This window comes from Macrobrachium rosenbergii, chromosome 24 (assembly GCF_040412425.1).
Source record: "Macrobrachium rosenbergii isolate ZJJX-2024 chromosome 24, ASM4041242v1, whole genome shotgun sequence".
Classification (NCBI taxonomy): Eukaryota; Metazoa; Arthropoda; class Malacostraca; order Decapoda; family Palaemonidae; genus Macrobrachium; species Macrobrachium rosenbergii.
Window position 1 is genome coordinate 8,939,296 of NC_089764.1, and position 13,504 is coordinate 8,952,799.

Sequence of the window (13,504 nt, forward strand, 5' to 3'; positions counted from 1 at the left end):
GTAACAGTGCTTCAGATCATTCTTTCGAAAATGAGAAGCGCTGTTCAAAATCAAGAAGATGAAAAAATAGTGAAAAAGCTAATTGCAATTAAAAGATTAATATTTAAATTTTGGTAAAAATAACTAAATGAAAAATACATGGCAGAAGTCAGAATTGTGAATAAAGAGACAAATAAGGGGAAAACTTATTTAATTTCAAAATATATAACGTAAATGAAATAGTTATATGGAACTATATTCACCATTGTTGGAATAAGATTGGTTTTTCAGGAGGTAGAATATTGTCGAAACTGTTGAAGGCATGAAGTAGTTTGAAGATTTTCTTGTATTTTTACAAATAGGGAATTTCAAAGTAGATCAACTTCCTCTTCTTCCTTTTCCCATAAAAAAGCCCCTTTCCCACTGTTGGAAGGAAGAGTAAACACAATCTCCCTCGAAGGTCCGACAAGAAAGTCGGAAGTTTTCAAGAGCAGACAAAAACGACCGAATCTTCAGAATAAAATTATAATCTTAACAAACAAAGGGAAAGGGAGATCTCATCGCCTTCCCCCCTCCCCGACTCCCTTGCAAGCATCAATATCCACACCTTTCTCTTTTTACTTTGTTTCGGTTATTAAGAGCAAAAACTACTGACCAGAAGGGAGTATGTATATATACAGTATGCACACATACACACACACACACACACACACACACACACACACACACACACACACACATATACATATATATATATATATATATATATATATATATATATATATATATATATATATATATATATATATATATATATATATATATATATATATATATATATATATATATATATATATATATATATATATATATATGTATATATATATATATATATATATATATATATATATATATATATATATATATATATATATATATATATATATATATATATATATATATATATATATATATATCAGTATGACACACAAGACCAAAACCCGGAACAGCATTTTTGCAATTTTATTGGGACATGTTTCGAGCAGTACACTCACTCGTTATGAACCTGCGAAGTTAAAAATGACGACATAACAAATCTTATAATAAAAATCAATATAATACAGCAAAATTACTATAAAAATTATAAGAATACGTTTTAAAGGGTGGAAAATCAAAATAAATAAATGAATAAAATGAAATAAAATAAAGCAAAACACAAAATTTAAGTCACAAAAACGGAAAGTACAAAGGCACAATAAATACACTAGTCAATATACTAAACCAGTAAAACACAAAGGTGAGGTTACAGCACATTTCTAACCAAAGAAGGCTTTATCTTGATGGAGTATAGAACTTCTGAAATGTCGAGGTCTGTAGCAAACTCAGTGGTTAAAACAGAAAAATCATCAATATGTAAAGGGTGACCAGTCTCTTCGCTGTGTTCTCTAATTGCACTGTACTAGGCCTTGAAAGATAATTGCCTGTACATGTACGGTATGACTTACCGAGGTGTTCAAACCATCTCATCCAATGTAAGTGGCATCACAACCACTACACTGCCATTTATAGATCAGATTGGACCGAAGGGTTGTTGGTACAGGTATTTCTTTTTAAAGAAATTACCGAATCTGTTTTGCAAAGTGAAATTTATTTAGATATCTGGCTGAGGGTAACCCATGGACAGGTTTCTTTACGTTAGCGGTAGTTTCGGGCTGTCAGTTTACATATGATTTCGAAAGTTGTTTGCAATATATGTATTCACGAAGTTCAGCGGATAGCCATTGTTTTAAAAAGTGACCTTAGAAATTCCAATTCTTCATGCAAATTAAAAAATCTAGAACAAATTTTATATGCTCTGGTTACTAGCGTAAATATCAAATTTATCTTATATTTCAAAGGTATAGTTGATTGAAATTTAGACATAAGACCAGTGAAATTTTCGATTTCTCAAGTAAATTCTATGTTAATATGTTTTACTATTAAGGTACTTTTTGAATTGGGAAAGTTTGTTCAAAGCTTTACAAACACTTAATTTTTATACCAACAATCCCAAGGGCTATTCGTATGATTATTTTAGATCAACACTTAAACACCTTGCGTTTTTTCTTCCTTTACAGTTATAAACCAGACACTAGGTATTTACTTAGTACTGACTAGTTTAATATCATACAAAGTCTGGCTAAAGACACATGCATTGTGGTTACAAAAAGCCGGTAAAAACAATGGTGTAGTTTGCTGAGACAGAATATGTTGAGAAAATGATGGACTTCCTTAACGATCAGACCAAGTTCCAGGTAATTAAAACGACCCTTTCAAATGCATTTTGCATTTAGAAGATAAAGTCAGTAGCAAAGTAGACAAGCTATATAAATCTGGTTGTTTTACTACAGATATGTTTTCATGGCCTTCAAGGGCCGGGCCTAGGACCAGATGGACTATGTGGACTCCCAAAGGTCCATAAGGAAGATCACCCATTAAGACCTATTTTACCAGCTGTTGGAACTGCCAGCTATAATGCCGCCAAGTTTCTTGTTCCCACCCTTGCGCCGTTAACACAAATGAGTATACCTTAAATGATTCCTTTCATTTTATGACTACCTAAGAAACTGTAATTTTAATAATTGTGTTATGCCTTCATTTGATGTAAAGTCACTGTTTACTCAAATTCCACTGGATGAGACGATTGACATTTGCCCAAATGAGTTGTTTAAAAATAATGATACTGTCAGTGGGTTTAACAGGTCGCAGTTAAAGGTACTTTTAGTCTTATCTACCAAAGAATGTTACTTTTTTTTAACGGTTTATTATACAAGCAAATAGATGGTGTAAGCATGGGGTCCAGTATAGGACCATCTTTGGAAATGCATTTATGTGTTTTATGGATAAAAGATCGTTACACGATTGTCCTTAGATTTTAAGCCCTTGCTGTACAGGAGGTATGTTGATACCTTCTTAATTTTTAAGAGTCGTGACCAGATTCCTCGTTTTTTGGAGTACCTTAATAGTAAGCATATTAATATAGAATTTACTTGTGAAATCGAAGATTATCATACGCTTGCTTTTCTAGATATTTAGATAAAAAATCTTGATAATAACCTTCACATCTGTCTTTAGAAAGCGTACTTTCACGGGTCTTATGCCTAAATTTCAATCAGCTACACCTTTGGAATATAAGATGAATTTGTTCTAGCTTTTTGAATTTGCATGAAGAATTGGCTAACGTAAAGAAACCTGTTATTTATTTACCTTTAACGTTTACTGGAGTTCATAGTTACGATTTGTAAAAGCAATTCATTTCTATTTCAGGTTACCCTCAGCCAGATATCAAAATATATTTCACTTTGCAAAATAGATTAGATAATTTCTTTAAAATTAAAGACCCTATACCAACAAACCTTTGGTCCAATCTGATCTATAAATAGCAGTGTAATGGTTGTGAAGCCACTTACGTTGGAAAAACTACCAGATCAGCTTGGATGAGATGGTTTGAACACCTCGGTAAGTCATATCGTACATGTACAGGCAATTATCTTTCAAGGCCTAGTACAGTGCAATTAGAGAACACAGCGAGGAGACTGGTCACCCTCTGCATGTTGATGATTTTCTGTTTTAACCACTGCTCAGTTTGCTACAGACCTCGACATTTCAGAAGTTTTATACTCCATCAAGATAAAGCCCTCTTTTGTTAGAAATGTGGCTGTAACCTCACCTTTTGTGTTTTTAGTCTGCGTTTTACAGGTATGTATTTTGACTAGTGTATTTATTTTTGCCTTTGTACTTTCCGTTTTTGTGACTTAAATTTTTGTGTTTTGCTTAATTTATTTTATTTTATTCATTTCTTTTGATTAGCCATTTTTAAACATATTCTTATCATTTTTATAGCAATTTTGCTGTATTATTTTGAATTTTATTATAAGAGTTGTATTGTCGTCATTTTAATTTTGTAGGTTGATAATAAGTGAGAGTACTGCTCGAAACATGTCCCCATAAAGTTCTGTAAAATGCTGTTTCGGGTTTTAGCCTTGGTGCCTAACTGATATGTAAATGGCGTTTCCTGCTGGTGTATCCATTGATCTCTGTCTGTCTCTCTCTCTCTCTCTCTCTCTCTCTCTCTCTCTCTCTCTCTCTCTCTCTCTCTCTCTCTCTCTCTATATATATATATATATATATATATATATATATATATATATATATATATATATATATATATATATATATATATATATATATATATATATATATATATATATATATATATATATATATATATATATATATATATATATATATATATATATATATATATATATATATATATACACACACATATATATATACATATGTATGTATGTATATATATATATATATATATATATATATATATATATATATATATATATATATATATATATATATATATATATATATATATATATATATATATATATATACATAAATAAACACACACACACACACACACACACACACACATATATATATATATATATATATATATATATATATATATATATATATATATATATACATATATATATACCAATCAATTCAGTACAAGCCAGTGTTCAAAATCTTTAGGAAATCAAATCAAAGCCTAAAAGTTCAGAGCATTCTTTGAGTAGTTGTGAAAAATCCAGTCCATCAAATTTTTTCAGGGTTAAGATATTCCATGAGCCGGCACCTGGAATGCAGATTAAAAAAAAAAAAAAGGAGAAAGAGCCCCTCAGGTCTATGCTGTTAGCGAGAACAACAAGTGCTTCGAAAAATTCGTCAATTCCATTCCGGTTCCAAATCGAATTACTCTCCAAAGCGACGACTGGGTGCACTCAGCGGAAAGAGCAACGACAATAATAGCAAAAGATATAGACGACAATGACCCCGTGTTCCCTCATATCGTAATGTCTGAAGGAGGAGAGGTAGACGAAAATGGAATTGTTCTAAGCCCGTTATGATACATTTCGTCATTTGACTAAAGAGCCAGCCACCGGGTTCCCAGGTTTCCTCATAAAGCGAAAAATTGCTGGTTAGGATGCTTTGTTGCTAGCTGAAAAGGAGCATCAATGCGTTAGTGTAGAGTTCAAAAATACTTTAATGTAACATTAGAAATAAAAGATCCCGAACCAAATATCGTTTTGGAATATACTACCAAGAGATTCTTTCTATAAACAAATTTCTTGAAACTTAATACTTATCAAATACATCAGTTATTTATATATCAAATTAATTTATGCTAAGATCCCTCTGAACAAACACCATTCTCGTTCTGCATACCCACTCCGGGAGTGAGAGCACTATTGTCTTTCGCTTCATGAGAGGGGAGGTTCATTCGCCTTCGTTGCAACAGTAAATCCACCACCCGCCCATAGGCGTTCTTCTGCCGAGAGGTTTGGATTTTTGATTCCCAATCCACTGGCACTGCCTAGACGTCAATGATTAGGGTGTATTGTTTACCGCCACCATTGCTGCAGTCGAATAGTAACTGACTGATATGACACACGTACCACGTAAACAATCGTCGCATATGAGTAGCTAATGGCAGATTGTGATAAGTCCTTGTTAGGGGAAAGGCCATTTCAATGCTGGTAAGCCTCATTTCTGACATTCTCACCTCTTTGCAGGATGTGACAATCACTACATGGTGCGAATTATGAAGTAAAGGGGAGAAAAAAGTATTTCTTGAATTTTTAAATCTGTGAATATACTAGGGAAGAGAACAGATTTACGATACTAAGGGTCATTTAAGCAAATAAAAGGTATTCGCATCGGGCAAGATCTTATACGAAAGCTAACACCTAAATATAGCGAAAATCTTCTAGTGTTTTTGATCATGAAATATTAGTTTGATCAGCGTTTTTACTACTCGTTTTTTCAATACGTTCATTTTTTTTTTTTTTTTTTAATGACTGAGAAATATCTCTAATTCGAGATTAACCTCACTCTCTCTTTCTCTCTACCATATTTACTTTTGCATTTAACATTTGTCATCACTTGAAACTATAACCAGCACCAATAGTAATTATGCCTGGACTGAGAAAATACATAGATATCACCTTGTCTGGGCAGGGAGAGATGTGAAAGAAACTAGCAAATTAGGATGTACGATTGTTTAAATATTTAATTGGATCATCAGATATCTGAAGATAATTTTGGCCAGAAAAAGACTTATCAGAACTTAAAAGATAGAAATATGTGACCAATCCCTTCAAAAGCAAACTGATTTGCTCTGGAAATCATTTGATTCTGTCAGAACTTATTATATAAAGTAGACCCGAAGAGTCCATATTTCGTGTGTGTGTTTTGTGTGCTTTATTTTTCCATCGGTTCCATCATATAAATCCTTCGTTTGATATTGATTATAAATTACAAAAAAATAAAATTGAAGATTTTTTTTAATATTACCTTTTCCATTTTGACACTGCATAAGAACGATATAAAGACATCTTGTTGTAAGGGTCTTGCCCATTTCAGAATTTTTAATATCTAGTCGCTTGTCCCGAAGAAAATCCTTCGTTCATCTTTTTCCATTTCTTTGCGTCTGGAGTTGATTTCCCTGTCTTTTAAAGCAACATTGCTTCAATAGTGGTTTTTGCTATTCTGTCTATTCATGTAACTTAACGAAAAATGTGAAGTGCTGTAATAGGTATCTTTAGTATTATGAGGATATGAGCGCTCTCTCCATCATATCTATGATGGAGAGAGAGAGAGAGAGAGAGAGAGAGAGAGAGAGAGAGAGAGAGAGAGAGAGAGAGAGAGGAACCGTTATTTTCACAGTAGTGACCAAATTTGAATTGTTGCATGTGAAGAATATGGATTGTGCAGATATCTTTCGGTAAACATTCAGTTCCACCTTTCAGATATTCCTCTGAGGAAATAAACTGGCAAGATGGACATCTTTTTGAAATTAGTTTTAAAGACAAAATCCAATTTAGGCTAAAGGGGCTTCTCGTCTCGTGAGGAATGTAATTATATTTTTATTTTCTATTTCAGTCTTCCCTAAGACCTTTTGTGCCAGTGGGCCTCCCAGCATCCCTTCTGATTCATTCAGAATTTATTTTGCATTTTTCACTCCTCTGCTGTTCCTATGACAGATGATTATTCTACCAAAAAACATTTTATCCTTGTCTAACAGATATCCAAAGTAACTGAAGTTTCAAAGGTTCATAAATATTTTAGAATTTATTTCTCAGATTATTTGGCGTAACATTTTCTTGCATGGGCGAAACAAGTCATAGGTAACGAACGCAGCCGTGCTCAAGGACTGCTTGCTCAGAATGCTAATACGAGGTGTGATCATAAAGTATCGGAACTGCTGCTATAAAAAGAAACCTCCAACTCGTAGTCCCCCTCGGAAGCCACACACTTTATCCAGCGCTGTTTCCATTGATGGAAGCATCCCTGGAACTCGTTTCCAAGGATAATCTGCAGCTGCCTCTTCGCTTCACTTGGATCTCCTCGATGTCCTGAAATCTTCTTCCTTTCAAAAGGGATTTGATTTTTGGAAAAGGAAAAAAGTCACAACGGACGAGATCTGCGGAATGCGGTGGCTGTCGGACCTGGGGATCTTGTTCTTGGCCAAAAACTGCTGCACAAGTTGCGCTGAATGGGCAGGTGCGTTGTCATGGTGCAATTGCCACTCACCAGACGCATGCAATTCTGGCCTTTTCCGACGAACAGCATCCAGCAAATGCCGCAACACGTCACAGTAATCATTTTTGATTACCGTCTGACCAGGTGGAGCCTACTCATGATGAACAATTCCCTTGTAGTCGAAGAAAACTGTTTTTTTTTCAGTACTGCTGGTTGCGGGTCCCCCAGAATGTTCGTCACTATCCACATTTTGTCGGCCACCTTGAAAACGTCTGAACCACTCGTACACTCGTGTGCTGCTCATACACTCATCTCCATACACTTTTTGCACCTTTGCTGATTCTCTGCTCATCTTTCTCCATCATAGTCAATGCGACGACCACACACTACACACGTACCTTCCAAGCGCTGTTGTAAAGAGCGCGAGTGAGCTAGGACGCTAAAAACTTGGTGTGCATGCCCGGTGGGGGTCAAGGTCAATATGTGCCCAGTGGCCTCATTCTGTGTACTGTAGCTCCTTTACTATAGCAACAGTCCTGATGCTTAATGATTTCACCTCGTAGTTCTAGTTATGTTCTCCTACGAGGAAAAGCACGAGGCTTGGCAATGCTCTTAAGGAATAAGCGCTCAGTATTAAGAGACAGAACGTATATCCAGAGTGATAATTATGCAAACATAACACATTATGATATAATAAACAAGTAAATCACAACATAGGTAGTAGGATGGGTTCAGTTAATCAGAGTGTGTTTGAATGCCAACGCTGAAATGTGTGTATGCGTGTGTGCACACACACACACACACACACACACACACACACACACACACACACACACACACATATATATATATATATATATATATATATATATATATATATATATATATATATATATATATATATAGGTAGGTAGGTAGGTAGGTAAACAGAGAAAAGCCAGCACAACAATCAATGCCGCATTGCGAAATCTAGGTAAATCACTTCTTAAAGATTTCAAAAGAGGAAAGAATTTGGACTGGAATAAAGAACAAGGCAGGAAAAACCAACGATCACATAAGAACAAAAGATTGGGCACAGCCATTTAACAAGCATTATGGAGATGAAGCCATCGCCGCCATCTTGGTAAAGGATAGAAACATCAAGCTGGGCTCGGGTAGTAGAAATCAAATATGCTGTGATCTTTAGGAATAAGAAGAAATTTTTAAACTTGACAAAAGTGAAAAACACAGGTTATGAACACTAACTGTATCATTCAAAACTTTTAATTACTGCTTCTTTATATTTTTTACAGTTAAATAAAGTTGAAATGTTTATAAGCATGAGTTTTAAATCGTTACTTGAAAAAGTTACTCTGTGATGATTTTTATTTTTATTTTTTTTTATTTTTAGGGCAGAGACGTCACCAAAGCGACAAAGTTGTAGTTAAAGAGTTAAAAATCTTGAATTCATTCTTTTTTTTTTTGAATTTGATGAAACAGCTTGTGCAGTTTGGCTAATATGCCAGTTAATTGAAGAGAGTTTATTACGCGACAGCCTACCGTTCCTCGGTACCAGTCATAAATAGTTGTATCACATCAATTATCATAAAAAGACCTTGAAACAATTAGTGAAGTAGCAGATTCGCTTTGAAAAGAGGACTGTTATTTAAAATCATAAAATAAAATTAAAAAGAACAAAATATTGTTTGTCCTTAGTCTAGTGACTATTTGTACAATTTCGAAGCTCAATAGCTCCATTATCAATTCAAATAAAACGAAAATTTAAGCCACTAATGCATTAATAATAATTTCGTTCTTCCAGCAGGCCATGAATAGAAACTTCATTATTAATTTTAAGAAACGCTAAACAACTGACAAATAAATAATTTAATGTGAACTTTAAAACATAATGATTATATGCACTTTTAGCTAAGTACAGTCGACACGATCCATTCATGATTTGAATGATCGTTTTTATTTATTTATTTTTTTTTTTACTTGACAAGCATCCTTTGGGCTTTGAAATTGTACAACAATAGTCGCTAAACTAAGGACAAACTGTTGACGGATTAAAAAGAGGTACGTAACCCAACGTTCCATATTAACGCTTGTTTCATAGTTTATGAACATTCATTTTGCCAGTTTTTTTTTTTTTTTTTTTTTTTAGAAAAGTGTAGTAAAGTGAAGATAAGGAAAAGACAACTTCGTTTCAAAGTGTTACTTGATACTAATATTTAGTTCTAATAAAACAAAGCTGTTAAATTTAATTGGGCTCATATGACAAAAAATTAGCTTATAAAATAAAATAAACTCTATCAAAAAAGAGTTAAACCATTAGTAATATAAATCATTACGACAGAATGCAGCGTAAAATAAATGAAAATGCTATTCAAATCATTGCAAAACATAAAAAGAAAAATAATTGAGGCCGACATTAGCTTCTTACTGGCCCAAAAAAAAGTTATTGTTTTTATAAGGTGATTTCTAACTTTACTTTTGTGTGAGGAGTCACTAAATGTTTTGTTCCCAGGCCGCCGCCATCTTGGTGTAGGTGGCGCTCACAGCTGGCTACACCTATTGGATCCTGTGCCCTGTCTGTTGTTCTTATGTGATCGTTGGGAAAAACCAACGCGTACGAGATCTGGAAAGAATAACACGATTATTAACTAAAGAACTGTGATTGTCGAAACCAAAACAAAATGTTTATAATCCATGGGAGATCAGCTGAAACTTATAAAAACACTTATGGAGTGCGAACACTTCATCCTTTAGCCTTTACGGAGTCAGAACAAATGAGGATTGCCGAATTGCATTACCAGAATTGAATCCACCTCCGACATGGCCAATTCCTGCCACCCTAATGAAAATGGAGAGAAAAATTCGATGTAAAGCCGATGAAATAGAAATGATTTCTCCAAATTACTGCGCAGTCGTTGCTCTTACGCACCCTTTGGTAATCATTATGCGTCCTTTGCACACTTAGACATGTGCATGGGGACTTACAAACACACACACGCACGCACACACACACACTCACACGCGTTGCACACAAACACACATACAGCATATATATATATATATATATATATATATATATATATATATATATATATATATATATATATATATATATATATATATATATATATATATATATATATATATATCAGTGACTGCCAGGTATATCTTTTAGTGCGAAATGAAGAACAACAGACACAATATTGATAGTATATACCTCTACTTAGGAGGCTCGTCAGAAGCTTTCCACTGACAGCCTTGAAATCAGAAGGGAAATAAATAAGGAAAGTCTTTTCGAACGTGGAATTCGAAAATAGTTTTGCTGGAAAATTCATGACCAATTAATATAGGATTGTTTGTTTGAGATCTTACATAAGTGTATCTGAATTTAACAGGCTGGTGTATATTTGCTGAAATATTATTTTTTTATTCTAAATGGAGCAAAGCTTACTGTTATACTTTGATTTAAGCAAATGAACTTAGGCAAAAATATCAAGGAAAAAAATGCGTTGGATGGAATAATACTAGGAGAGTAGCATGAGTATTCATCGGTAAAGTAAGCCTGATTTTAATTAGCATGCTTTTAAAATTGAAATTTCTCTCCCATATCTTATGGAGAAATTTATAGGAGACATGAAAGAAGATGAGATGTAAGATCCAAATTATTCGGTAATTTTACTCAAAAAGCTTTCGACAAAATGACAAATCTCGAACCATAAAGTAAATTGAAAACTTTAGAATGAGATTTCATAAACTCGGTTCCTATTAGCCATTAGTTAGTTTTCTGCAAAAGGAAAATATTGTGCCGGCTTTATCTGTCCGTCCTCACTTTATTCTGTCCGCACTTTTTTCTGTCCGAAATTTTTCTGTCCGCCCTCAGATCTTGAAAACTACTAAGTCTAGAGGGCTGCAAATTGGTACGTTGGTCATCCACCCTCCAAACATCAAATATAACAAATTGCAGCCCTCTGGCTTCAGCAGTTTATAATTTAATTAAGATTAAAGTTAGTCATAATCGTGCTTCTGGCAACGATATAGGACAGGCCACCACCGCGCCGTGGTTAAAGTTTCATGAGCCGCGGCTCATACAGCATTGTACCGAGACCACCAAAAGATAGATCTATTTTCGGTGGCCTTGATTATACGCTTTTGCGGCTGTGCAGAAAACTCAATTGCACGGAAAAATTTCATGGCGCATTTTTTTACTTGTTTTATCATAGAGATTAGATATAGGCCATCAACTGCATGGAGAGAGAGAGAGAGAGAGAGGAGAGAGAGAGAGAGAGAGAGAGAGAGAGAGAGAGAGAGAGAGAGCGAGAGAGAGAGTTGCTCAATGCAATCCAGAGAACAAGACAATACTTCATTAGGGGCAGTTGCAGTCTCGTGGAAATTGCATGCATTTTTTTGCTTCCAAAATCCCACGCAGACCAGATATTTTGGGAAGAAAGTTTCAATGCTTTTATAAATATTAGGAAATTGCAATAAGAAGGTATGAATAAAGTATGACATGTAGTCAAGCATGTGTGTATGTATGTATGTATGTATATATATATATATATATATATATATATATATATATATATATATATATATATATATATATATATATATATATATATATATATATATATATATATATATATATATATATATATATATATATATATATATATATAGCTTAATGATAAATAATATTGCCAAGACCAGGAAGAACATTCTTTCGAGGTTTAAAACCTCATCATCAGGCTGAAAAACCGACAGGATGAGAATCAACGAAATTACAATAAAATGAATTGTCATAATAAATCTTCAGCAAAAATACTAACCAAATATATAAAACGAACAGTGATGAACTTGTTAGGGGCGAAATAACAGTTATCAACTGCTTATCACCCAGAGACTCAAGGAGCCTTGGAAAGGTTCCACCAGACATTGAAGAGTGTGCTAACTAAGTATTGTTATGAATCAGGAGGAGAATGGGATGCTGGTTTACCTTGATGTTGTTTGAAGTTAGGAATGCTTATCAAGAAAGTTTGGGATGTTCACCAAATGAAATTATTTTTGGTCAAGACGTGAGAGGTCCATTGAAGATTCTTGCAGAAAATCAAGGGGAAATCCAAGGAGAATATGTGAAGAACTTGAGGAAAAGGTTAAGAGAAATTAGAAAATTCCCTTCAGAAAATCTGAAAATAAGTCAAGAGAAAAATGAAAAAGAAGATATGATGCTAAAACTAAGCTTAGAAGTTTTAGTGTTGGACAGCAAGTTCTAGTGTTTTACCAATGAAAGATTTCCCTTTACCAATAAGTTTCAAGGTCCTTATAGGATAATAGAGAAGTTAAGTGATCAAACTTATGTGACTGAAACACCAGGAAGAAGGATACGACACGGGAAGGAACAATTACAAAGATTTTTTAGCACGGCTGGATTTTATCGCTGTCTGAATTTTTCAGCCGTAATAGCTACCCTGACTAATTTTGTAACCCTACTCTGTAAAGATAGAGAACATTTTTGGAAAGAACAATGTAATTGCCAATTATTTATCCTGTTCTGAATCACTAGATTCAAATCCAGGATAACTAATCTTCTGGGGAAGGAATTTCATGATCTTGCCTTTGTAACATGTATATCATCCAATAGTTTTGATATATTTACTCTTCTATTTTTCATATGTTATGTGTAATTATAATAATTGTTGAAATATCATATGTACTGCAATGTCAGATCTCAAAAGAGTTAGTGATTTAGTGAACATAACAGCATAATTTAAAATTGGTTTTAAAAGTAACGTAGTATGTGATCACACATTGTGTCCCCTAGCAACAAGTGTTCTGTATTCGTGAGTTGGTATGTCGTGTTTTGGTTCAGTTATCGTCGCGAGAGTAACAAGTAACAAGTATGGGAATAGCAATCAAGTTGTGTTCA